The 27,321-nt window shown below is 46.2% G+C and overlaps 6 non-coding genes across 6 annotated transcripts; 3 read left to right on the top strand and 3 right to left on the bottom strand.

Moving 5' to 3' along the window:
* The first annotated feature begins 348 nt into the window (after window positions 1-348).
* trnak-cuu (transfer RNA lysine (anticodon CUU)) lies at window positions 349-420 on the top strand. Its single transcript has one exon. It is a non-coding gene; the product is annotated as a tRNA-Lys (tRNA).
* A 5,966-nt stretch (window positions 421-6,386) lies between these two features.
* Window positions 6,387-6,470, top strand: trnal-uag (transfer RNA leucine (anticodon UAG)). Its single transcript has one exon. It is a non-coding gene; the product is annotated as a tRNA-Leu (tRNA).
* A 3,286-nt stretch (window positions 6,471-9,756) lies between these two features.
* On the top strand, window positions 9,757-9,829 carry trnav-uac (transfer RNA valine (anticodon UAC)). The gene has a single exon. It is a non-coding gene; the product is annotated as a tRNA-Val (tRNA).
* Window positions 9,830-12,248: 2,419 nt separating this feature from the next.
* trnav-cac (transfer RNA valine (anticodon CAC)) lies at window positions 12,249-12,321 on the bottom strand. Its single transcript has one exon. It is a non-coding gene; the product is annotated as a tRNA-Val (tRNA).
* A 604-nt stretch (window positions 12,322-12,925) lies between these two features.
* Window positions 12,926-12,998, bottom strand: trnak-cuu (transfer RNA lysine (anticodon CUU)). Its single transcript has one exon. It is a non-coding gene; the product is annotated as a tRNA-Lys (tRNA).
* Window positions 12,999-25,577: 12,579 nt separating this feature from the next.
* Window positions 25,578-25,650, bottom strand: trnav-aac (transfer RNA valine (anticodon AAC)). The gene has a single exon. It is a non-coding gene; the product is annotated as a tRNA-Val (tRNA).
* Window positions 25,651-27,321: the final 1,671 nt, after the last annotated feature.

Here is a 27,321-nt window from a genome sequence, read left to right as displayed (position 1 = left end):
TTCTACACGTGCCAGCGATCTGAAGATCAGGAAGTGGTGAGCTACATCACCGAGCTAAGGCGACTTGTAGGACAATGTGAGTTTGATGGCTACCTGGAGCAAATGCTCAGAGACTTTTTTGTACTGGGCAATGGCCACGAAACCATTCTATGAAAACGATATCTGACCAAGACTGAAAGCTGTGTTGTGATGGTATAAGGAGTGGATTTAACGAATCACTTCAAGGCGATCTGAAAGTGGCGTTAATTTATGATCACGGTTCCAATTTGTTTCAGTGTGAAACAAATGGATTGAAAAGGCCAATAATGTCACCAACTATAACGATGCAGTGAGCCAGTAGTGCTGGGTTCCCTGATGGTCTAGTGGTTAGGATTTGGTGCTCTTACCACCATAGCCTGGGTTTAATTCCCGGTCAGGGAAATTGTACTTTTAATTCAAAACCTTATAAAAAAAATAGTTCATCTATTTTACACATCTATGTGCATCTCCTGTGTAAAAAAAAAGAAGCATTGATTTAAACATCATTAACTAATTCATAAAATTCTATTGTCATATGATATATTTTGCTCTGAGCATATGAGGAACTTTTCTCCCGATCCCATTGGGTTTAATTCTGGTAATCTGGTGCTGAAAGTGGAGATGTTTCCGCAGTGTAACGGTTAACACGTTCGCCTCACACGCAAATCATCGACACCATCAGAGGCAGTCCCTCGGGATCGAGGAGAACTTGCTTCCACTCCCAAAGTGAGTCCTTTGATGGCTGAACAGTCCGATACGAGAGCCACAGACTAAACTCGCCTCCGATTGTTCATCCACAGCAAGTTTAAACATAATGTTTCTGCCCGGGATCTTTTGCGTGCAAAGCAAACGTGATAACCACTGCACTACAGAAACCTCTGGTACAACAGCCCCAACAGCGAGGAGCTGACCAGTGAGCTCTCTCTGTGCTGATCGGGAATGTGTTGGCTCACCTGAAACAACTTCTGTCCCACACTGAATGTTCTCAATCCTTCTCCTCCGCTGCCCTTTACAGAAATGTCACGGATCACCCAGTCACCGTGTTCACTTCCACATCCTCACAGTGGGGCCACAGAGGCTCCTACCGTCTCCCCGCGATCAGCGAACTCACCCAGTTTACAAAATTAAACCCCGAACACGTGCCCGGCAAAGGGCAGGAGAAGCCAGATAGTCTGTAAGCTCGGTCTATCGCAGAAAGTATTGGTATTCATGGTGATTACAGCAATTATTAATCGTCTCACAAACCTCAATTATTTTTATGCGATGAATTGATCGAGGATTGAAACCAGGTTAGTGCGCCGGGTCTTAACCCCTCGACCACCAGGGAACAGTTACGATACATGTCGATATATTTATATATATTTATATATGAACCTGAATATCAATGGCTACCTACCTAGATCTCGTGGAATGGAATGTTGGCCTTCATTGCGAGAGGGATGGAGTACAAAGCAGGGAGGTCCTGCTGCAACTGTATAGGGTATTGGTGAGGCCGCACCTGGAGTACTGCGTGCAGTTTTGGTCACCTTGCTTAAGGAAGGATATACTAGCTTTGGAGGGGGTACTGAGACGATTCACTCGGCTGATTCCGGAGATGAGGGGGTTACCTTATGATGATAGATTGAGTAGACTGGGTCTTTACTCGTTGGAGTTCAGAAGGATGAGGGGTGATCTTATAGAAACATTTAAAATAATGAAAGGGATAGACAAGATAGAGGCAGAGCGGTTGTTTCCACTGGTCGGGGAGACTAGAACTAGGGGGCACAGCCTCAAAATAGGTGCAGGACCAGGCCATTCGGCCCTTCGAGCCTGCACCGCCATTCAATATGATCACGGCTGATCATTCCCTCAGTACCCCTTTCCTGCTTTCTCTCCATACCCCTTGATCCTTTTAGCCATAAGGGACATATCTAACTCCTTTTTGAATGTGTGGGTTAATTCCCGTGAAAGCAACATAAAAGTTTAAGGAAAATAATTCACGCAAGGTGGGGCTCGAACGCATGACCTTAAAATTAAAAATCTCATGCTCTACAGACTGAGCTAGCCAGGTTTCTCCTCATTTACTTTGTCAATGGTGACCCCCAGGATGTTGATGGTGGGGGATTCAGCGATGGTAATGCCATTGATAGCCGGGCCTGCTTAAGTTGCATCTTCCTGTCGCTGATTGCTGCCAGGCGCCTGTTGGCTCCGCCCCGCGGGTTTACCTCCAACTTCAAACCACGTCACGACACCGGTTCTCCTGAATTCCAAGGTGTGTACGGAAATCAACCATCAAAAGCCGTCATTAACCACAGGGGTTCTGGCAATTTTCTGATCGCAAAGCGCCTTCAATCCTTGTCCTTAAAATTGCAGATGCGGAAATTGGGGAGTTTAATGACTTTGAAAGGAGAACATTGTTGTTTGGTGCAGTTCCGGTCAGAGAAATGTTTGTGAAAGGAACTTTTTGCAGAGAAGAGGATTGAACATTTCAGCTTATTGTTGAACATTTCTCTCTGGACACCGAGCTCAGCAGCAGTTTCTGTCGTGTCGCGGTTATTATGTTCACCTCACACACAAAAGGTCCCCGGTTCGAACCCGGGCGGGAACATTAGCTTTGAAGCAAAAACTTGTGTGTGATAAAATGGAATAGGAGCAGTCCGGGGTACATTGTTACATGATGCAATGAACGTTGAAAACCATCTCCTCAAACACAGAGTGTGTAAAGTCAGATGGGGGCGAAAACGCCCTCAATGATGGAACTTTGGCCAAGGATTGAACTTTGGCCAAGGATTGAACTTTGGTCAAGGATGAAGTGCAGTTGCGGAAAGTTGTGTAAAGTTTGTGGAAAATTGTGTAAAGTTGTGTAAAGTTTGTAGAAAGTTGTGTAAAGTTTGTGGAAAGTTGTGGAAAGTTTGTGGAAAGTTGCGGAAAGTTTGCGGCAAGTTTGTGGAAAGTTGCGGAAAGTTTGTGGAAAGTTTGAGGAAAGTTTGCAGAAAGTTGTGTAAAGTTGTGTAAAGTTTGTGGAAAGCTTGTGTAAAGTTTGTGGAAAGTTTGTGGAAAGTTTGTGGAAAGTTTCGGAAAGTTTGTGTCAAGTTGCGGAAAGTTTGTGGAAAGTTTGTGTAAAGTTGCGGAAAGTTTGTGGAAAGTTGCGGAAAGTCGTGGAAAGTTTGTGTAAAGTTGCGGAAAGTTTGTGGAAAGTTGTGTAAAGTTTGTGTAAAGTTTGTGTAAAGTTGTGGAAAGTTTGTGGAAAGTTGCGGAAAGTTTGTGGAAAGTTGCGGAAAGTTTGTGTCAAGTTGCGGAAAGTTTGTGGAAAGTTTGTGTAAAGTTGCGGAAAGTTTGCGGAAAGTTGTGTAAAGTTGTGTAAAGTTTGTGGAAAGCTTGTGTAAAGTTTGTGGAAAGTTGCGGAAAGTTTGTGGAAAGTTGCGGAAAGTTTGTGGACAGTTTGTGGAAAGTTGCGGAAAGTTTGTGTCAAGTTGCGGAAAGTTTGTGGAAAGTTTGTGTAAAGTTGCGGAAAGTTTGTGTAAAGTTGCGGAAAGTTTGCGGAAAGTTTGTGTAAAGTTGCGGAAAGCTCCAGCCGCCCTCAGGGACCAGATGGAAAGTTTGTGTAAAGTTGCGGAATGTTTGTGTAAAGTTGCGGAAAGTTTGTGTAAAGTTGCGGAAAGCTCCAGCCGCCCTCAGGGACCAGATGGTGTTGGCCTTTTCTTGCCTCCTGCCCAATGACGCTGCGGGCCGACGGCAGCAGATCCCCGCCGCAGTCCCCAGGGCTGGACACACGGCCATTAATGAATGAAGGAGCCGCTCTGTGCCGAGCGGCCACGGCCCATTGCGGGGGTTTGAGGCGAGGGAGGTGGAAGCAAGAAGCCGCGTTCCCCCAGAGCCCGAAGTCCGAGACTCAGTCCCGCCCGGGGCCGGGGAGCCGGGGGCCGCGCTTTAACCCGAGCGCAACCATTGTTTGTGGGGGGGATCAGAAGGTGACTCAGCTGCTAAAGTGTTTAATGTCGGGCCTTTCTCCTCTCTCACTCTGTCCTTTTCCACACAATCAGTTTCTCAGACACACTGAGAGGGTGTTGCTCCTGTTTACAGGACAGGAAGCTGTAATGTTTGGCCCAAGGGTCCGTCCCCCTCCTCGGCCAGTGTTTTAGTTTGTGCCGGTGGGCGACCTCCGACTGAGCGGCTGGGGAATGGCGGGGCCTGTTGCCAGGGCGATGAAGTCACTTTCCCGCCTTGGCCTCAGCTCCAATTGTCACAGCTCCCCTGCAGGGAGCAGCAGAGAGTCAGTGGCTGGCACTGTGACCTCTGAACCCGATTGTAACATGGCCAAGTGTGTGTGAGTGTGCGTGAGTGAGAGTGTGTATGTGTGAGAGAGTATGTGTGTGTGTGTCAGTGTGTGAGAGTGAGTGACTGTGTGAGTGTGTGTGTGAATGAGTGTGTGTGTTTGAGTGTGAGTGTGTCAGTGTGAGTGAGAGTGAGTGGGTGTGTATGTGTGGGAGTGAGTGTGTGTGAGAGAGTGAGTATGTGTGTGTGTGTCAGTGTTAGTGAGTGAGTGTGTGTCAGTGTGAGTGTGAGTGAGTGTGTGTGTGTGTCAGTGTTAGTGAGTGTGTGTCAGTGTGAGTGAGAGTGAGTGTGTGTGTGAGTGTGAATGAGTGTGTGTTTGAGTGTGAGTGTGTCAGTGTGAGTGAGAGTGAGTGGGTGTGTATGTGTGGGAGTGAGTGTGTGTGTGGGAGTGTCAGTGTGAGTGTGTGTGTGAATGAGTGTGTGTGTTTGAGTGTGAGTGTGTCAGTATGAGTGAGAGTGAGTGGGTGTGTATGTGTGGGAGTGAGTGTGTGTGTGGGAGTGTCAGTGTCAGTGTGTGTGTGAATGAGTGTGTTTGAGTGTGAGTGTGTCAGTGTGAGTGAGAGTGAGTGTGTGAGAGTGAGTGAGTGTGTGTCAGTGTGAGTGAGAGTGAGTGAGTGAGTGTGTATGAGTGTGTATGTTTGAGTGTGAGTGTGTCAGTGTGAGTGAGAGTGAGTGGGTGTGTATGTGTGGAAGTGAGTGTGTGTGTGGGAGTGTCAGTGTGAGTGTGGTCACCCCACTTTGCACCTCGAAAGAAAGAAAGAACTTGCATTTATATAGCAGCTTAGCACATCCCAAAGCGCTTTAAGAACATCAGAAATAGGAGCAGGAGTCGGCCATTCGGCCCCTTGAGCCTGCTCCGCCATTTAATACGATCGTGGCTGATCTGATCATGGACTCAGCTCCACTTCCCCGCCCGCTCCCCATAACCCTTCACTCCCTTATCGCTCAAAAATCTGTCTATCTCCACCTTAAATATATTCAATGTCCCAGCCTCCACAGCTCTCTGGGGCAGAGAATTCCACAGATTCACCACCCTCTGAGAGAAGAAATTCCTCCTCATCTCAGTTTTAAATGGACGGCCTCTTATTGTGAGACTATGCGCCCTAGTTCTAGTCTCCCCCATCAGTGGAAACATCCTCTCTGCACCCACCTTGTCAAGCCCCCTCATTATCTTATACTTTTCGGGGGTTGGAGGGGCCCTTGGGCCAAACATTACAGATTCCTGTTCTGTAAACAGGAGCAACACTCTCTCAGTTTGTCTGGGAAACTGATTGTGTGGAAAAGGACAGAGTGAGAGAGGAGAAAGGCCCAAAATTAAACACTTGTCGGCCGGCGAGGACACGATGGGCCGAATGGCCTCCTTCCGTGCTGTAAATTTCTCTGATTCCATGATGTGCAATTAACATTTTAAACCAGTCTCCTAAAACACAGAGCGAGTAAAGTCAGATAGGGGATAAAAATTCCTCAAGGGACACAGAGGGTAAGATAAAGGGAAAAGGGAAGCTTAGGACAGATAGCGAGAACTCGACACTGCAGAAACTCAAGAGGGGTGCAGGATCAGAACAGCCACAATATTATTGGATGGTGGAGCAGGCTCGAGGGGCTGAATCCTGCTCCTTACATACTTACGTTAATTGTTGAACCATTGCCCATACTTTACTTGAGGTGTCTGATTCAGAATGTTCATTGTAACATGAACATGTCACTGGGGAAAGAGTGAGACAGACTGGAGAGCAAGGGTCTGGTTATTGTGAAACAGCAAATCTCAATTCTGGAAGAAGAACAGTGACCGCGACATGATTTGAACACACAGCTTTCTGATCTAGAGTCAGACACACTACCATTGTACCACAAGGTCTACAGTGCAGAGTGCCCATGTTTGTATACATGAAGGTTCCTGAAACACAGTTTCATTGACCCTGCATTGGTGCAATGAAAGGGCTTTAAAATCCCCGGGGGAGAGATATCCCGGTCACTGGGCCTTCCAGTAACACTGAACAAGTGCCCGGTCTGAAACTTTCCAGAGTAATAACTTGTAACTGGAGTATCTAACAGTCAGGATGGCCGAGCGGTCTAAGGTGACTGCGTTTAGGTCGCAGTCTCCTCTGGAGGTGTGGGTTCAAATCCCACTCCTGATATTCAGTGTTTTTAATTACAAACTCATTTGTTTGGACACCACTCTGAAGTGCTTTGGGACATCCATCGAACTGAATAAAATGACCCCACTTCAATTACAAACAGTGATATCAAAGTTACTTCCCAAACCGGGAATCGATCCCGGGTGGCTGTAGCGAAAGGGATGGTTTTGTGAAGCATTGAAAGGTGCCCTCTAAATATCTCGCACTGCTCATTTAAAAACACGGTTATAATTTGTTTCAGTGCAAAAGAAGGCAGGCTCGAAGGGCCAAATGGCCGACTCCTGCTCCTGGTTCTTGTGTTCTTATACAGAGCACAGAACAAATGATCAAATGATCAACTCTCCCTCAGTTTGCATTTCTTACATTGGGCAAAATAAGATTATGGGCTCATTAATGATGTTTTCCCATGAAAGCAACATAAAAGTTTAAGGAAAATAACTCACCCAACATGGGGCTCAAACCCACAACCGTGAGATTGAGAGTCTCCTGTTCTACTGACTGAGCTAGCCAGGATTCTCAACATTGACCCTGTCAATCCCCTTCCGAATATTGTATGTGTCATCGGAACATAAGAAATAGGAGCAGGAGTCGGCCATTCGGCCCCTCGAGCCTGCTCCGACATTTAATACGTTCATGGCTGATCCGATCATGGACTCAGTTCCACTTCCCCGCCCGCTCCCCATAACCCCTTATTGTTTAAGAAACTGTCTATTTCTGTCCTAAATTTATTCAATGTCCCAGCCTCCACAGCTCTCTGGGACAGTGAATTCCACAGATTTACAACCCTCTGAGAGAAGAAATTCCTCCTCATTTCAGTTTTAAATGGACGACCCCTTATTCTAAGATCATGCCTCCAGTTCTAGTCTCACCCATCGGTGGAAACAACCTCTTTGCATCCACTGTTAGTGAAAATAAATTCACATCGACTCTGGTCAGGTAAGAGAGACAACTTTATTGCTAACAGAGCTCTGGGAGAAGAGTTGAGATCCCGCGATCTCCCCGAGTGCCTTGTGCCGCGGGGTTATAAGCAGTTTACAGGGGGCGGAATACAATCATTTAAATTCATTTACATACAACCAATCGATCCATATGGCAACGCAATTCATTTACATACAACTTTTTAGTCCTAGTGAAACCTGATAGCATGGTGCGAGTTTGGGGGCCCTTTCTCTGTATCTTCTTTTGTGGTTAGTTATTCTGTTGCAAAGCTTTCGATGAAACAGTGGCCTGCACCTGGCCATGAGTCGCTTGTTGCTGCAGAGTTCATATCAGGGACAGCAGATAGGCTTCTTGATACAAAGTTAATTTAGTGGTGGCTTACCCCATCATGCTTTGCTATGTCTGAAAATCCAGTCCAACAGTTCCCCCTGTTGGTCCTGGAGGATGTTCAATGTCATGTATCTTACATTATTACATATAACTGTATCCTAACATGCTATACATGACTGTAATAAGATATGACCTGTAACCACCAGCATACCTTACCACCAGGGGTGCACTTGCAAGAGACAGGTATATAAGGACAGGTCTCAGGCAAGTGCAGCATTCCAGAGCTGTGAAATAAAGGTGCAGGACCAGAGTGACCTTGACTTCACGACATGCCTCGTGTGAATCTGTACTGAGGGGACAGGACATTACAGTGTCCACTAGCATCTCACACTGTCGGCCCCCTACTAGTGCAGACACATATATCCTTCCCTCCTTTTTACTTTGTACAGGGGCCGCTGGGCATCACAGGATGGCTTTGTACTCCTGCCACTGCTGGTATTCCTCTTCTGACAGGGTCCTTGCCTTATTAGGATAGCCATTTTTACTATAGCAGGTCGCGTCTAAATGTCCCTTTTTGCCGCAATATGTGCATTGTTTCTCCATGCGATTCCCCTTACATTCTTTGGCAAAGTGACCCACCTTCCCGCAGTTCTGGCATGTCCCCTTTCTCTGTTCTCCCTCTGTCCCTGCTGCAAAAACCCTTTCTTGCTTTATCTTTGGGATTTTTCATCGCCCCCTCCCTGGACGCCACTAGCCCACTCGACCAGTTCATCATAACCCTGGGTTACAATTACTCCCATTTTTATAATGGTCTGGTGTGTAGCGGATAGTCCGTCCTTCAATGCCTGGATAAATGCTCGGTCACCGCGGCCCGGGTTTCCCTGTCCAGAGCATTCTTGATATATCTGGAATAATCGTTCCCAATACTCGGAGGCTCCTTCCCCCTTTTGTTGTTTGTTTGTAGTAATTTTACTCCAATTAGTCGGGGCATTACCTAAAGTATAGTTGGTGGCCCACCCAAACTGTATCCAGCTCTGCCCAGAATTTGGTATTCGCACACCGGGGCTGTAATTTGCCCAGGGATGCCATTATCTGCTGTCTCTCGCCGGGGGTAAATGGTTTATAGGTTGCAGTGGGATTCTTGATCGGAGGAGCACATGGGACGGAATCAGTGACTTTGCTTTTTCGACCTGTCTTCTGAAGCACCGCACGGTCCCACTCCGACAGTCAATGAGCTGTTGGGACGTTAGTGTATCCAGGCTGTGGGTGGTCACCCCGAGCGCAGCAGAGGGATTTCTGCATCAGTTCTGGGTGGGGACAGTATCTTTCCCCTTCTCTCTTCCTCTTGTCGATATCCCTGGGCTTTGGTTTCTCTATTTATTCCCCTGTCTCAGGTTCTAGTGTTTAAAAGGGAACAAAAGATGAAATGGGTGTCACTGTGGAACAATTTCTCTCACTCAAAGTTAGACACACGACCGTGGGCACCATGAGGTCTAGGTAGGTAGCCATTGATATTCAGGTTCATATATAAATATATATAAATATATCGACATGTATCGTAACTGTTCCCTGGTGGTCGAGGGGTTAAGATCCGGCGCACTAACCTGGTTTCAATCCTCGATCAATTCATCGCATAAAAATAATTGAGGTCTGTGAGACGATTAATAATTGCTGTAATCACCATGAACACCAATACTTTCTGTGATAGACCGAGCTTACAGACTATCTGGCTTCTCCTGCCCTTTGCCGGACACGTGTTCGGGGTTTAATTTTGTAAACTGGGTGAGTTCACTGATCGCGGGGAGACGGTAGGAGCCTCTGTGGCCCCCCTGTGAGGATGTGGAAGTGAACACGGTGACTGGGTGATCCGTGACATTTCTGTAAAGGGCAGCGGAGGAGAAGGATTGAGAACTTTCAGTGTGGGACAGAAGTTGTTTCAGGTGAGCCAACACATTCCCGATCAGCACAGAGGGAGCTCACTGGTCATCTCCCCTCTGTTGGGCCTGTTGTACCAGAGGTTTCTGTAGTGTAGTGGTTATCACGTTTACTTTACACGCAAAAGGTCCCTGGTTCGATCCCGGGCAGAAACATTATGTTTAAACTTGCTGTGGATGAACAATCGGAGGTGAGTTTCGTCTCCCGGCAAATGCTGTCTGACCTGCTGAGATTTCCAGCATTTGCTGTTTTTATTTGCTATTTATTCTCCTGGCAAAAGGGCTCCCTTATTCCTTAATTGTTCTTTATTTCACCAATAAATAGATAACTTTGAGTGAGAGAAAACGGATCCACCGGGGACCTTTTGCGTGTGAGACCAACGTGATATCCGTTACACTGCAGCCCATCAAAGGGTGAGAAACCACTGAATATAAAGGGTGAGCTGACAAATATCAGGGGCAGTGCAGTCTGGTCAACGTCAAACCCTCCTTTCTTATTCAGCAGTGGCATGATCGGGAGTCAGGCGCCACAAAGTTTAATTAAAGACACAAATACAAGTAACACTTGCAACACTTTCTAACACTTGCAAATCTTTTCAGTGTAAAATTTTTTCAGTTTATTTGAAATCCTATTGCGTTGAATCTGCAAATACGCACGGTGGGATTTTATCTTCACTACTGATTGTATTTTGTGTGCACGGTAGGAATAACCGGTGCTGTTAAATTTGATAAAAGTTGCCCCAGATCCCTGAAGATTTTGAAGCAGAAAGCTAAAATACAGTGAGTAAAATGGGATATGGTTTTGGAGTTAAGATGCAAAGCACAGGCCAAATGATTGAAGTATGTCGTGTCCCTGAGTTAGCATTTGTTTGATTGTGCAAAAGAAGGTGAGGGGTTAATGAATGATGGTTTCCCGTGAAAGCAAGAGAAACGTTTTTGAACAAAGCCTCCGGTGCCTGTCAGGTGAGCGCTGCTTGTGATACCTGGTGGGAATGGGCGGGGATTTGAAAGCCTCTTGTATTGCAGAACCTTCTTTTGACGAACATCTCCAGCTCACTGTGTAGGGCTCATGGTGTAACGGTAGTGTGTCTGACTCCAGATCAGAAGGTTGTGTGTTCAAATCACGTCGGGGTCACTGTTCTCTTGGATATTTTTCTTCCAGAATTAATATTTCCTTTGCTGTTTGGCAATAACCAGACCCTTGCTCCAAGGTCTGTCTCACTGTTTCCCCGGTGTCAGGCAGAGATACACCTGCTGCACTCATTTATTTCATATGACAGGACACAAAAGTTCAAAATCAACCTGCAGATGGCCACACACAGCACTGAATAGTCAGGATGGCCGAGTGGTCTAAGGTGCTGTGTTCAGGTCACTGTCTCCTCTGGTGATGTGGGTTTATGTCCCATTTCTTACATTTAATCATTCGGCAGAACCCATTTGTTTTGTCATCACCAACTCCTTAAAAGTGGGATTCAGCAGTCCACCTGCTCGCTGAACATTTCCGTCTGACCCGGTGCTGAAGTTTGTTCATTCTTTTGTAGACCATCAATCAGATATTTTGTCCTGAGAATGTGAGGAACTTTTATCCCGATCTCATAGGGTTTAATTTTGGTAATCTGGTGCTGAAAGTGGAGATGTTTCCGTAGAGAGGTGATCTTATCGAAACGTTTCAGATTATGAGGGGGCTCGACAAGGTGGGTGCAGAGAGGTTGTTTCCACTGATGGGGGAGACCGGGATATCCTCTCCCCCGGGGTTTTCTTGAGCCTGTGCTCGGTGTACAGGGAGCTTTGGTCCGGGTCCGAGGTCGTTTGCATCATGTGACGATGTACCCCGGACTGCTCTTGTTCCATTTTATCGCACATTAGTTTTTGGTTCAAAAATAATATCAGAAGTGGGACATAAACCCACATTTCCAGAGGAGACAGTGACCTGAACACACCCTGACTATTCAGTGCTGTGTGTGGCCACCTGCAGGTTGATTTTGAACTTTTGTGTCCTGTCACATGAAATAAATGAGTGCAGCAGGTGTATCTCTGCCTGACACCGGGGAAACAGTGAGACCTTGCATAATGTTGAGGTTTAATCACAGCAATATCCGCAGTCAGGAGTTGAAAAGGACGAAGAGCTGAAAAAACACAAGAAAAAAGCTCAGAAATGTCAGCAATTGTGGTAAACTCTTTAATGTGTTTCCTGCTCGTTTAGTGATGCGGTGCTCACAGAGGGAGCCCGGATTCAGAAAGTAACTCTTTCATTCAAAATCTTTAAAATAATGACATGCAACGAATTAAACTGTGTGTCGGGGGATGGGGGTGGGTGAAGATTATTTGTTTTATTCCCCATTCATTAACCTACAGCGTTGTTTTGTAGAATTGTTACTGAGGGACAGAGGAAACTTCAATAACTGAACTTTCATCATTGAAGGATTTTGAATCATTGATGAAGTTTTCTCCCCTCTCTGACTTTACTCACTCTGTATTTAGGAGACTGGTTTAAAATGTTCAGTGCTCATGCGACAAGGAACCTGGGGCGACTTTTGGTCAATTTATTTCACAGCAAAAATAGTCTCCAAAATAATGTTTCTGCCTGGGCTCGAACCAGGGACCTTTCGCGTGTGAGGCAAACGTGATAACCGCTACACTACAGAAACACTGTGGTTAAAGTAATCTTAGGGATATAACCAGAGCTTTAACCCACACAGCTGGCTGAGACTTCAGGAGCTGGTTTGACGAGAATAGAATGACGGTGCTATATTTCGGAAGGCTGTGAGTGTGGCAGGAATTGATCTCGTGTTTCCCAGACTTTACACATAGGAGCAGGAGCTGGCCATTTAGCAGCGAGTGGTTAGGATCTGGAATGCACGGCTTGAAAGGGCGGTGGAGACAGACCCAATCTTATCTTTCAGACGGGAGTTGGATAAGTGTCTGAAGGAAAAACAATTGCAGGGCTCCGGGGAAAGGGCGGGGGAGTGGGACTCGCTGAGAGTCGGCACGGGCTCGAAGGGCCGAATGGCCTTCCGTGCTGTAACCATTCCATGATTCGATAAGTTAGTGGCACATTTCATAGTGTGGCTGGAAGCACAACATTGCAAAGGTACATGGATTGAGTCGGCAAAACTAGAGGCATCTGATTCAGGAGAATCGCGGGGCACGGAAATTCGGGAGTTTAATGACTTTGAAAGGAACATTTTTGTTTTGTGCCGTTTCGGTCAGAGGTTTTCCATGAAAGCAACATTCAATGAAAAGAAATGTCATCGCCCAACGTGGGGCTCGAACCCACGACCCTGAGATTAAGAGTCTCATGCTCTACCGACTGAGCTAGCCAGGCTTCTGTCCAATGCAGGTTTTTATCGCTCATTGCAGCCAGGCGCCTGTTGGCTCCGCCCCAGATGTTTAAACTTGCTGTTGAAGAACTTCCAGGGTCTTCTTGAATGGTGGACCAGGCTCGAGGGGCCGAATGGCCTACTCCGGCCCCTAATCCTTACGTGTTTATGTTTACGTCTTTATGCGGAGCTCCTTCATGGTAAACGAGCCAAAGGAGGACAGAGGAAACGTTACAAGGACACCCTCAAAGCCCCCCTGGTAAAGTGCGACATCACCACTGACACCTGGGAGACCCTGGCCACAGACCGCCCGAGGTGGAGAAAGTCCATCCGGGAGGGCGTTGAGCTCTTTGAGTCTCGACGCAAGGAGCATGAAGAGGCCAAGCGCAGGCAGCGGAAGGAGCACGCGGCAAACCAGTCCCACCCACCCCTTCCCTCGACGTATGTCTGTCCCACCTGTAACAGGGTCTGTGGCTCTCGTATCCGACTGTTCAGCCATCAAAGGACTCACTTTGGGAGTGGAAGCAAGTTCTCCTCGATCCCGAGGGACTGCCTCTGATGGTGTCGATGATTTGCGTGTGAGGCCAACGTGTTAACCGTTACACTGCGGAAACATCTCCACTTTCAGCACCAGATTACCAGAATTAAACCCAATGGGATCGGGAGAAAAGTTCCTCATATGCTCAGAGCAAAATATATCATATGACAATAGAATGTTATGAATTAATTAATGATGTTTAAATCAATACTTCTTTTTTTTTTACACAGGAGATGCATATAGATGTGTAAAATAGATGAACTATTTTTTTATAAGGTTTTGAATTAAAAGTACAATTTCACTGACCGGGAATCTAACCCGGGCCACGGCAGTGAGAGGACCAAATCCTAACTACTAGACCATCAGGGAACCTGGTTTGGAAAGAGATGCAGTGGTTGTGTTGAGGTTCACATCGAGCAGCTCCGTAACACGGGACTCTGTGCTCTCCAGGCTGTTCCCAGGGACACACACCGAGACAGACATCACCTGCTGCTGGAGGGCCATTAACTCGGTCAAAGACGCTCTTTGGTCTTGCCGAAACTTGCTGGTCTTCCAGAGCAAGGAGATGTCCACGTCTGCGTGTTGCAGACTGGCGCAATCCAAGATCCAGGATTACGTGGTGAGAGACCCACTTAAAATTGGTGCAGTTGCCGCAAAGGCAGGGTGGGGAAGGGCCACAGTTTAAAGCCCTTCTGACACGGTAAACCCAGGGGCAGGAATCAGTATAAAACTCCCCTCGGGCCGTACTTGTAACTTCTTCATTGTGTACATGGAGCACCATGATCTGTAAACACCTCTGTAGTGCCGTGTACAATGTAAGGTCTGTTTCATGATGCACGTTGAAAAAAGTGTAAATGTACCGTCACCCATTCCGTGTACTGTGTAGTGACACGTGTGATGTAATTTGTTGAATGTACTACAAGGTATCCCATATTGTACCGAATTGTACTGGAACTGGAAAGCAAGGGAATATATCAAACGGAACTGCCGTCAGCACCCAAATGTAGTGTATGGGATTATTGGCCGCAGATAAATGGACTGAACTGCTTTTGAATGTACTGTACAAATTTTTATATGAATAAAGTATTTATTTAAATTTTTAAAAAATCTCTGCCTGACAGCAGGGAAACAGTGAGACAGACCTTGGAGCAAGGGTCTGGTTATTGCAACACAGCAAAGGAAATATTAATTCTGGAAGAACAATATCCAGAAGAACAGGAACCTCAACATGATTTGAACACACAATCTTCTGATCTGGAGTCAGACACACTACTGTTACACCATGAGCTCTACACAGTGAGTTGGAGATGTTCGTCTATATGAAGGTTCTGCAATACAAGGGGCTTCCAAATCCCCGCCCATTCCCACCAGGTATCACAAGCAGCGATCACCTGACAGGCACCGTATGCTTTGTTCAAAAACTTTTCTCTTGCTTTCACGAGAAACCATCATTCATTAACCCCTCACCTTCTTTTGCACAATCAAACAAATGCTAACTCAGGGACACGACAAACTTCAATCATTTGGCCTGTGCTTTGCATCTTAACTCCAAAACCATATCCCATTTTACTCACTGTATTATAGCTTTCTGGTTCAAAATCTTCATTGCCGATGACACCACGAATCTGGGGCAACTTTTATCAAATTTAACAGCACCCGTTATTCCTACCGTGCACACAAAATACAATCAGTAGTGAAGATAAAATCCCAGCGTGCGTATTTGCAGATTCAACGCAGTAGCATTTCAAATAAACTGAAAGAATTTTACACTGAAAAGATTTGCAAGTGTTACTTGTATTTGTGTCTTTAATTAAACTTTGTGGCGTCTGACTCCCGATCATGCCACTGCTGAATAAGAAAGGAGGGTTTGACATTGACCAGACTGCACTGCCCCTGATATTTGTCAGCTCATCCTTTATATTCAGTGGTTTCTCACCCTTTGATGGGCTGCAGTGTAGCGGATATCACGTTGGTCTCACATTGAGTACTGTTGAGGGGGATGACTCATCAGGGGAGGGCAGCAGCAGCCAAGTTCATGGCACTGCTGCACAGGAGGGCAGGAAAAAGAGCGATAGTGATAGGGGATTAGATTGTAAGGGGAATAGATAGGCGTTTCTGTGGCCGCAACCGAGACTCCAGGATGGTATGTTGTCTCCCTGGTGCAAGGGTCAAGGATGTCTCGGAGCGGGTGCAGGACATTCTGAAAAGGGAGGGTGAACAGCCAGTTGTCGTGGTGCACATTGGTACCAAAGATTTAGGTAAAAAAAGGGATGAGGTCCAACGAGATGAATTTAAGGAGCTCGGAGCTAAATTTAAATGTAGGACCTCAAAAGTAGTAATCTCGGGATTGCTACCAGTGCCACGTGCTAGTCAGAGTAGGAATCACAGGATAGCTCAGATGAATACGTGGCTTCAGCATTGGTGCAGCAGGGAGGGATTCAAATTCCTGGGGCATTGGAACCGGTTCTGGGGGAGGTGGGACCAGTACAAACCGGACGGTCTGCACCTGGGCAGGTCCGGAACCAATGTCCTAGGGGGAGTGTTTGCTAGTGCTGTTGGAGAGGAGTTAAACTAATATGGCAGGGGGATGGGAACCAATGCAGGGAGACAGAGGGAAACAAAATGGAGACAGAAACAAAAGACAGAAAGGAGATGAGTAAAAGTGGAGGGCAGAGAAACCCAAGGCAAAAAACAAAAAGGGCCACTGTACAGCAAAATTCTAAAGGATCAAAGTGTAATAAAAAGGCAAGCCTGAAAGCTCGGTGCCTCAATGCGAGGAATATTCGGAACGCAGCAGAGGGCTCTGAGCTAGTTAGAGTGGGTGAGAGCGCAGATAAATAGGACCCCAAGGAAGAATGCAAAAGGCAGGACGCAAAAGAACAGAGTAGCACTGGGGTAAGTGTAAATCACAAGGTGATAGGAAGGGACAATATGTATGAATATAAAGGGGCTGCAGGAGGGGTCAAAACTAAAAATCATGGTTTAAAAACTAGTATTAAAACACTCGACCTAAACGCACGCAGCATTCAAAATAAAGTAAATGAGTTGACGGCACAAATCATTACAAATGGGTATGATTTGGTGGCCATTACAGAAATGTGGTTGCAGGGTGGCCAAGACTGGGAATTAAACATACAGGGGTATCTGATGATTTGGAAAGATAGACAAGAAGGGAAAGGAGGTGGGATAGCTCGGTTAATAAAGGATGATATCAGGGCAGCTGTGAGAGACGATATTGGCTCTAATGAACAAAATGTTGAATCATTGTGGGTGGAGATTAGAGAAATTTTTTGCAGAAAGGGATGCAGCATTTAACCTTCTGCCTTAACACTTCTTTCTGGGTGTCAGGTCACATTTCGTTTCGATGTTATGCTTCCAGAATTGCTATTTTCTTTGGTATTACACAATAACCAGACCCTTGCTGTAAAGTCAGTCTTACTGTTTCCCCAGTCTCCTGTTGATGTTACCAGCAATGAACATTTTGACCCAGACCCTGAAAGCACAGTGTGTAAAATGGTTTATGGTTTCAGAGTTCACTTGCAGAGCACAGAAGAAATGATTCAATTCTGGAGTTCCTTCAGTTAGCATTTCTTTAATTGTACAAAAGAAGATTGTGGGTTAATTAATGATTTTCCATGAAAGCAACATTAAATTGTAAGAAATGCAATTGCCTGTTGGCCACCCACAGCCTGGATACACTAACGTCCCAACAGCTCATTGACTATCGGAGTGGGACCGTGCGGTGCTTCAGAAGACAGGTCGAAAAAGCAAAGTCACTGATTCCGTCTCATGTGCTCCTCCGATCAAGAATAGTAACAGACTAAAAATGCTTCAATAATTGTTACACCTTATCTCCACATTTGTCAAGCAGTTGGCTTGTTGGTCTGGGGGTATGATTCTTGCTTTGGGGTTGTTGCTTGAAAGTTGTGAAAGGTCACGGGTTCAAATCCCGGTTGAGCCCTCAGTTTACCCACGAATTTTGAATTTGCATCGAACTTTTGCAAAGAAGGACTTGCATTTCGACAACCCCTTTCAGGAACTCATGACGCCCCAAAGCGCTTTACAGCCGTTGAGTTATGTTTGAAGTGTTGTCGTGTGGGGAAAGATGTGCCCAAATCACCCCAATCGAACCACAACTCTTTGCGAAGGAGTTCAGTGCAAAGAATCAGGTACCTCAGGGACTTGGACTTTCTGTGAATGAGTTCTGCTTGTACCTGCGTTCAAGCTTGAAACAGTAACTGGGCTTCCAGCTCACGGGAGCAGCGTGTAGCGGTTAGTGAGTAGGTGACCAGGTTGATGTGCGCCGCTTTCAATCTTTGAAATTTCACCAAACAAAGAAACGGTGAATCCAACTGTCCCTGTAAGCGACGGATTGAAGGGACCGGTGCTCCAAACAGAGCTGGAACACGCGCAGTGCAGTAATAGGGTCCGCAACATTAAATGTCAGAGTTATTAACCCGACAATAATTAAACATACACTTAACAACAGTACTGACACCCAAACCTTGCGAATGTTAGCCGAAGAACTCAAACACGTTACAGTTCCCAGCTCGGTGTACAAATTGATCAAACATTAATCGGATTCTAAACTATCTGTTCCAAATGCCACATTTTATAACTTTCCTTACCCCTGCTACGTGACATTGAAACTTTTAATAGTATTACCGAACACAACTGCCCAACTTCTGATGGAAGGTCATTAACCTGAAACGTTAACTCTGTTTCTCTCTCCACAGATGCTGCCTGACCTGCTCAGTGTTTCCAACATTTACTCTTTTTATTCTCCAAACTTATAATCAGAGTATCACTTCCCTTGTCATCTAACGACACTCCTTCCTGATATGTAGCCTTGTCCTACAAACAGGCTCCTTTCGCACGATTCAGGCATTCATTGGAATTATAACTTCTTAATGATAACAATTATGTGATGTATGTAACTATGTAATACTTGCCACCAGAGGGCGCAACTGTTGGAGTCCTAATGGTCACCTGCCCACACGTGCAGGGCCAGTATAAAAGGTTGGCTGCCATGTTGTTCAGGCACTCTGGAGTTGTAATAAGGAAGACTAAGGTCACACTAAGTTTAGCTCACAGTACTCAGCCTCGGGGAGTTCTTCTATACACAACAATTGGCGACGAGTAACAGAATACGAACCTTCACACAACCATGGCTGCTGTTGGAATATTAGAGAGATCTGTAGAGGGTGATGATTGGGAAGCCTTCGTCGAGCAGCTCGACCAGTACTTTGTGGCCAACGAGCTGGAAGGAGACACTAATGTGGCCAAGCACAGGGCGGTTCTCCTCACCGTCTGTGGGCCTAAAATATACAGCCTCATCAAGTATCTGCTCACACCGACAAAACCAATGGAGAAAGAATATTCAGAGTTGTGCACACTGCTTTGGGACTACCTCAAGCCGAAGGAGAGTATCCTCATGGTCAGATATCGTTTTTACACGCACCATCGCTCCGGGACCAGGACCTGGCGGATTATGTCACCGACCTGAGACACCTCGCGGGACCTTGCGATTTTGGAGCTGCGTTGGGGCAAATGCTGTGGGACATTTACGTGCTGGGCATCAGCCACGAGGTCATTCTTCGAAAGCTGCTGGCTGCCGAAACCCTAGACCTGAGCAGGGCCATCGCGATCGCCCAGGCATGCATGGCCACGGGCGATAACACCAAACAGATATCTTCTCAACATCGAAGCTCACCGGCAAGTACTGTGCATAAAATGATGTCGCTAGCAGGCCGAACTGCATATGGCAGGGTCTATACGTCTGTGGCTGCAAGACCTGTGATGACTCAGAGTCCGCCATCGGGGGTGAATGTGAATCTATTAGCACTGTGTTGGTGCTGCGGGGTAATCATCGGGCCCATCAATGTCGATTCAAGCACTACGTGTGCAAAGACTGCACAATGATAGGGTACCTCCAGTGAATGTACAAACGTGCTGTGACATACCGCGTGGCAGAGGATGATCGATCCAGCATGGATCACGCAGCACAGGCAACTCAACCCGAGGAACAAGGACTCCCAGGTGCCGGTGGGGATGTTGCATTTTATCAGGGAGGCTTTGAGGGTGTGCCTGAAACATTTCCTCTGTCTGTAAAATCCTGACCTTTTCAGTACAGACTTACACGAGGCACATGGTGACGTCTAGGTCACTCTGGATCTGCACCATTATTAATGATGTTTAAATCAATGCATCTGTTTTTTTACACAGGAGATGCAAAAGATGTGTAAAATAGATGAACTATTTTTTTATAAGGTTTTGAATTAAAAGTACAATTTCCCTGACCAGGCATCAAACCCAGGCTGCAATGGTGAGAGGCCAAATCCTAACCACTAGACCATCAGGGAACCCAGCACTACTGGCTCACTGCATCGTTATAGTTGGTGACATTATTGGCCTTTTCAATCCATTTGTTTCACACTGAAACAAATTGGAACCGTGATCATAAATTAACGCCACTTTCAGATCGCCTTGAAGTGATTCGTTAAATCCACTCCTTATACCATCACAACACAGCTTTCAGTCTTGGTCAGGGAGCTTATATTTACAACATGCTTTTTCAATTCACAACCCCATAACATTGACCACATGGAGCTCATGTCAAAAAAGAAGAATTCATTTCATCACCATCAATTAACCCATCACTTTCTTTTACACAATGAAAGAAAAGAGAATATGGTTACTGGGGGACAGTGGTGGCTTCAATCATTAACTTTCTCTTTGCATGTGATCAACAGTAATCACATTCTCATTTACACACTGTATTTTACGAGAATGCTTTAAAATTTGAAGTGCTTATGAGTCCAGGAGTCCACTGCAAGTTTTGTTAAAATTAACAGGACCGACTATTTCACAGAAAACATATTCTCCAACATAATGTTTTTAGACCATGCCCCGGTCGATCATTCTTCGGGGCAAAGTGGATGAACTGACCCTTCCCCACATTGAACCCCAGTAATCACAGCTAAGGGAGATTTAATCGAGGTTTTCAGAATTATGGGGAAACTGTTTCCACGGGCAGGAGTGTCAGGAACCAGAGGACACAGACATAAGATAATTGGTTAACAGGAAAATCCAGGGGGGGATGTGTGGTGTGGGGGTGTATTTTTACTCAGCGAGGTATTACGATGTGGAATGCACTGTTAGAGACTTTCTGGCCTCAGGTAAGAAGGCAGTGCTCAGGAAGAAGGTGAAAGGTTGAATCTTCTGCACTGACTCTCTTTAACAAACTTCAGCACCAGGTCAGACGGAAATGTTAAGCGAGCAACAGAATCCCACTTTCAAGGAGTTGGCCGTGGTGTCAAACAAATGCGTTCCGCTTAATGATAATAATTGTCAGAATGGGGATTGAGGCTGAACACACGTGCAGAGAAAACAGTGACCTGAACACAGCACCTTGGACCGCTCAGCCACCCTGACTATTCAGTGCTGTGTGTGGCCACCTGCAGGTTGATTTTGAACTTTTGTGTCCTGTCACATGAAATAAATGAGTGCAGCAGGTGTATCTCTGCCTGACACCAGGGAAACAGTGAGATAGACCTTGGGGCAAGGGTCTGGTTATTGTCAAACAGCAAAGGAAATATTAATTCTGGAAGAACAGTGACCCCGACATGATTTGAACACACAACCTTCTGATCTGAAGTCAGACACACTACCGTTGCACCACACGGCCTACACAGTGAGCTGGAGATGTTCGTCTATATGAAGGTTCTGCAATACAAGGGGCTTTCAAATCCCCGCCCATTCCCACCAGGTATCACAAGCAGCGCTCACCTGACAGGCACCGGATGCTTTGTTCAAAAACTTTTCTCTTGCTTTCACGGCAAACCATCATTCATTAACCCCTCACCTTCTTTTGCACAATCAAACAAATGCTAACTCAGGGACACGACATACTTCAATCATTTGGCCTGTGTTTTGCGTAATGTATAGAATGACTCGACAGACTTGTTACTGTAAACTCACTCGGCTTTAAACCTGGTTCAACTTTATTTACTCCCAAAGTGCCCACATGACATGGTACTCGCTCTTATATACCAGGGCCCGCGCACACGTGCGTACAGCCCGATGACCTCCGACAGTGGCTCCCCCTGGTGTCTAGTGACCCCAAGCATCAACACATGACACTTTGCATGTGACTGTTAAACCATATCCCATTTCACTCACTGTATTTTAATGGGCGGGAATTTTAAAGCCCCTTGTATTGCAGAACCTTCATATAGACGAACATCCCTTAACTACTGTGTAAACCTCGTGGTTCAACGGTAGTGTGTCTGATTCTAAATCAAAAGGTTGCTTGTTCAAATCATGTCGGGGTCACTGTTCTTCTCGAATTGTTGTTTCACAATAACCTAACCCTTGCTGCAATGTCTGTTTCACTGTTTAGTCGTGGGAAGGTTGGGGACAGCATCAAACAAGAAATAAGGGATGTGTGCAGTGGTGGTACAGCAGTTATCATGGGTGACTTTAATCTACATATTGATTGGGCTAACCACATGGTAGTAATGTGGTGGAGGAGGATTTCCTGGAGTGTGTTTGGGATGGTTTTCTCAACCAATATGTTGAGGAACCAATAAGGGAGCTGGCCATCCTCGACTGGGTGATGTGTAATGAGAAGGGACTAATTAGCAATCTTGGGGAAGTGTAACATAATATGGTAGAATTCTTCATTAAGATGGAGAGTGACACAGTTAATTCAGAAACTAGGATCCTGAACTTAAGGAAAGGGAACTTTGACGGTCTGAGGTGTGAATTGGCTAGAATAGACTGGCCAAGGATAATTAAAGAGTTGACAGTGGATTACCAATGGTAAACATTTAAAGATCACACGGGTGAACTTCAGCAATTGTACATCCCTGTCTGGAGTAAAAATAGAACGGAGAACGTGGCTAACAAGGGAAATTAAGGATAGTGTTAAAACCAAGGAAGAGGCAGATAAATTGGTCAGAAAAAGCAGCAAACCTGAGGACTGGGAGAAATTTAGAATTCAACAGAGGAGGACGAAAGGTTTCATTAGGAGGGGAAGCTGGCTTGGAACATAAAAGCTTCTGTAAATTTGTGAAGAGAAAAAGATTAGTGAAGACAAACGTAGGTCCCTTGTAGTCGGATTCAGGTGAATTTATAATGGGGAACAAAGAAATGGCAGACCAATAGAACAAATACTTCGGTTCTGTCTTCACGAAGGAAGACACGAATAACCTTCCGAATGTACTCGGGGACCGAGGGTCTAGTGAGAAGGAGGAACTGAAAGATATCCTTATTAGGTGGGAAATTGTGTTAGGGAAATTGATGGGATTGAAGGCTGATAAATCCCCAGGGCCTGATAGTCTGCATCCCAGAGTACTTAAGGAAGTGGCCCGAGAAATAGTGGATGCATTGGTGGTCATTTTCCAACATTCTATCGACTCGGGATCAGTTCCTATGGACTGGAGGGTAGCTAATGTAACATCACTTTTTTAAAAAGGAGGGAGAGAGAAAGCGGGTAATTGTAGACCAGTTAGCTTGACATCAGTAGTGGGGAAAATGTTGGAATCAATCATTAAGGATGAAACAGCAGGGCATTTGGAAAGTCAGCATGGATTTATGAAAGGGAAATCATGGTTGACAAATCTTCTGGAATTTTTGAGGATGTAACTAGTAGAGTGGACAAGGGACAACCAGTGGATGTGGTGTATTTGGACTTTCAAAAGGCTTTTGACAAGGTCCCACACAAGAGATTGGTGTGCAAAGTCAAAGCACATTGTATTGGGGGTAATGTACTGAAGTGGATAGAAAACTGTTTGGCAGACAGGAAACAGAGAGTCGGGATAAACGCGTCCTTTTCAGAATGGCAGGCAGTGATTAGTGGAGTGCCGCAGGGCTCAGTGCTGGGACCCCAGCTATTTACAATATACATTAATGATTTGGTTGAAGAAATTGAATGCAAGATCTCCAAGTTTGCAGATGACACTAAACTGGGTGGCGGTGTGAGCTGTGAGGAGGATGCTAAGAGGCTGCAGGGTGACTTGGACAGGTTAGGTGAGTGGGAAAATGCATGGCAGATGCAGTATAATGTAGATAAATGTGAGGTTATCCATTTTGGGGGCAAAACCACTGGGGCAGAATATTATCTGAATGGCGGCAGATTAGGAAAAGGGGAGGTGCAACGAGACCTGGGTGTCATGGTTCATCAGTCATTGAAGGTTGGCCATGCAGGTGCAGCAGGCAGTGAAGAAGGCAAATGGTATGTTGGCCTTCATAGCTCGGGTATTTGAATATAGGAGCAGGGAGGTCTTACTGCAATTGTACAGGGCCTTGGTGAGGCCTCACCTGGAATATTGTGTTCAGTTTTGGTCTCCTAATCTGAGGAAGGACATTCTTGCTGTTGAGGGAGTGCAGCGAAGGTTCACCAGACTGATTCCCGGGATGGCTGGTCTGACATATGAGGAGAAACTGGATCAACTGGGCCTTTATACATTGGAGTTGAGAAGGATGAGAGGGTATCTCATAGAAACGTATAAAATTCTGACAGGACTGGACAGGTTAGATGTGGGTAGATTGTTCCCGATGTTGGGGAAGTCCAGAACCAGGGGACATAGTCTTAGGATAAGGGGTAGGCCAATTAGGAAGGAGATGAGGAGAAACTTCTTCACTCAGAGAGTTGTTAACCTGTGGAATTACCTGCAGAGGTGTATGGGGAGATTTGCCCCGGGCCGTGGTACCTTAGATCCCAGGGAAGGGCAGTCACCCACTGATTGAGACTGTGGTCAGTGTATGGGGAGCTTTGGCTCGGGCCGTGGTACCCTACATCCCAGGGAAGGGCAGTCACCCACTGATTGAGACTGTGGTCAGTGTATGGGGAGCTTTGCCCCAGGCCGTGGTACCCTACATCCCAGGGAAGGGCAGTCACCCACTGATTGAGACTGTGGTCAGTGTATGGGGAGCTTTGGCTCGGGCCGTGGTACCCTACATCCCAGGGAAGGGCAGTCACCCACTGATTGAGACTGTGGTCAGTGTATGGGGAGCTTTGGCCTGGGCCGGGGTACCTTACATCCCAGGGAAGGGCATTAACCCGATGATTGAGACTGCATTCACCACTTTCCGTCGGCAGCGGCTGATTGGAGAGTGTGGGCCCGGAATGTTGCTGCTTGTCCCGGCCTCACTCACTCTGGAGCTGGGGACAAGCGATTAGTCGATGGGTTGTTTGTGGCTTTGATCTGCTGTTGTGAAGCGAGGCAGAGCTGCAGGATCCTTTAATAATCTCTCACAACTCAACTGAAAGCAGCCGAAATGTGCAGCTTTGAGAGGGGCTTTCTGCACCGTCAGGGCTGGAAACGGGAGGGAGTGAGAGACACTGTGTCGAGTTTGAGTGTGTACAGAACTGTACAGAGAAACCAGCCAATGTAACAGGGCTGTGAGACACTGCATTTTGTTAATAGTATAGTATTAGGCAGTCCCTCGGATCGAGGATGACTTGTTTCCACACCAAAAAGGGATGAGTTCACAGGTGTTTCGATGAGGGACCTGACAATCTAGGTCCCGAACTACATCCTGAAGGGTGGAAGATGACTGTGGGTGGATTGTTTTAACGTGGGGTGACCGTTGCACACCAGCCACCACACGGGGCTTGACAGAGCGAGGTCTTGGTCCAGAGGCAAGGATTACCCAAGACGACCGTAGACCAAGCTCTGCTGCATGGACCTAGTGTGTACACATGCGCCGACTATCCATAGATCGCAGTGTGGGCTGGCCTGTGCTGTCCCTGGGCCCTCGCCTCTCCTGAGCCCCGATCACAACACTCCTGGGCCCCGATCTCTCACCGCTCCTCCGCCCCGATCAAAAATGGAGCAGTCAGAAACAGGACATCAATTCGTCTCTCTTATCTTGGGGACATCAAATATCAACACTGTTATTTGAAATATCAACATATTAAACTCCAGCCTAGTTGAAGGGTTATTAACATCAGCAGAAACAAACACCAACTTTGTTAATATTGAACCATTAATATCAATTATTCCATTTTTTCTAATATTTAATTGAACAATGTTCAAAATGTTTCCGCCCGGTTTTGAACCGGGGACCTTTCGCGCGTTAAGCGAACGTGATAACCACTACACTACAGAAACACTGCTATTGACACGATGCTAGGTATATAACCAGAGCTTTAATCTACACAGCTGGCTGATACTTCAGGAGCTGGTTTTACGAGAATAGAATGACGGTGCTATATTTCGGAAGGCTGTGAGTGTGGCAGGAATTGATCTCGTGTTTCCCAGACTTTACACATAGGAACAGGAGCTGGCCATTTAACAGCGAGTGGTTAGGATCTGGAATGCACGGCTTGAAAGGACGGTGGAGGAAGACTCAATCTTATCTTTCAGACGGGAGTTGGATAAGTGTCTGAAGGAAAAACAATTGCAGGGCTCCGGGGAAAGGGTGGGGGAGTGGGACTCGCTGAGAGTCGGCACGGGCTCGAAGGGCCGAATGGCCTTCCGTGCTGTAACCATTCCATGATTCGATAAGTTAGTGGCACATTTCATAGTGTGGCTGGAAGCACAACATTGCAAAGGGACATGGATTGAGTCGGCAAAACTAAAGGCATCTGATTCAGGAGATTCACGGGGCGCGGAAATTCGGGAGTTTAATGACTTTGAAAGGAACATTGTTGTTTGGTGCAGTTCCGGTCAGAGAAATGTTTGTGAAAGGAACTTTTTGCAGAGAGAGGGATTGAGTATTTCAGCTTGTTGCTGAACACTTCTCTCTGGGCACTGAGCTAAGCAGTTTCCGTAGTGTAGCGGTTATCATGTTTGCCTCACACGTGAAAGGTCCCCGGGTAGAAACATTATTTTTGAGAATATTTTTGCTGTGAAATAAATTGAACAAAAGCAGTCCCAGATTCCTTGTCGCATAGGCGCTGAACATTTTAAACCAGTCTCCTAAAGTACAGAGTGTGTAAAGTCAGATAGGGGAGAAAACTTCTTCAATGATTAAAGTTTTGCAAATGATTAAAGTTCAGTTATTGAAGTTTCCTCTGTCCCTCAGTAACAATTCTACAAAACATCGCTGTCGGTTAACGAATGGGGAATAAAACAAATAATCTTCACCCACCCCCATCCCCCGACACACAGTTTAATTCATTGCATGTCATTATTTTAAAGATTTTGAATGAAAGAGTTACTTTCTGAATCCGGGCTCCCTCTGTGAGCACCGCATCACTAAACGAGCAGGAAACACATTAAAGAGTTTACCACAATTGCTGACATTTCTGAGCTTTTTTCTTGTGTTTTTTCAGCTCTTCGTCCTTTTCAGCTCCTGACTGCAGATATTGCTGTGATTAAACCTCAACACAATGCAAGGTCTCACAGCCCCTCCCTCGGTTAATACCAGCAGATCTTCGCTCAGAGGATCAGGAATCTGTGGATCTCTCTGCCCCAGAGAGCTGTGGAGGCTGGGTCACTGAATGTATTTAAGGTGGAGATAGACAGATATTTGAACGATAAGGGAGTGAAGGGTTATTGGGAGCAGGCAGGGAAGTGGAGCTGAGTCCATGATCAGATCAGCCATGATCTCGAGGGGCCGAATGGCCGACTCCTGCTCCTATTTCTTATGTTCTTATCCAAACCGCATTTCGGACCCAGAATCAACTCATTAGTTATTCGCTCTTCCCAGTTCCAGAGCTCAGAGGGTTATTGTCTATCCCTGGGATGCAAGCTACCTCGGGCCCAGGCCAAAGCTCCCCGGACACCGAGCACAGGCTCAGGAAAACCCTGGGGGAGAGGATATCCCAGTCACTGGAC

Source organism: Pristiophorus japonicus, chromosome 20 (assembly GCF_044704955.1).
Source record: "Pristiophorus japonicus isolate sPriJap1 chromosome 20, sPriJap1.hap1, whole genome shotgun sequence".
NCBI classification, from domain to species: domain Eukaryota; kingdom Metazoa; phylum Chordata; class Chondrichthyes; family Pristiophoridae; genus Pristiophorus; species Pristiophorus japonicus.
This window is presented reverse-complemented; position numbering and strand designations above follow the sequence as displayed.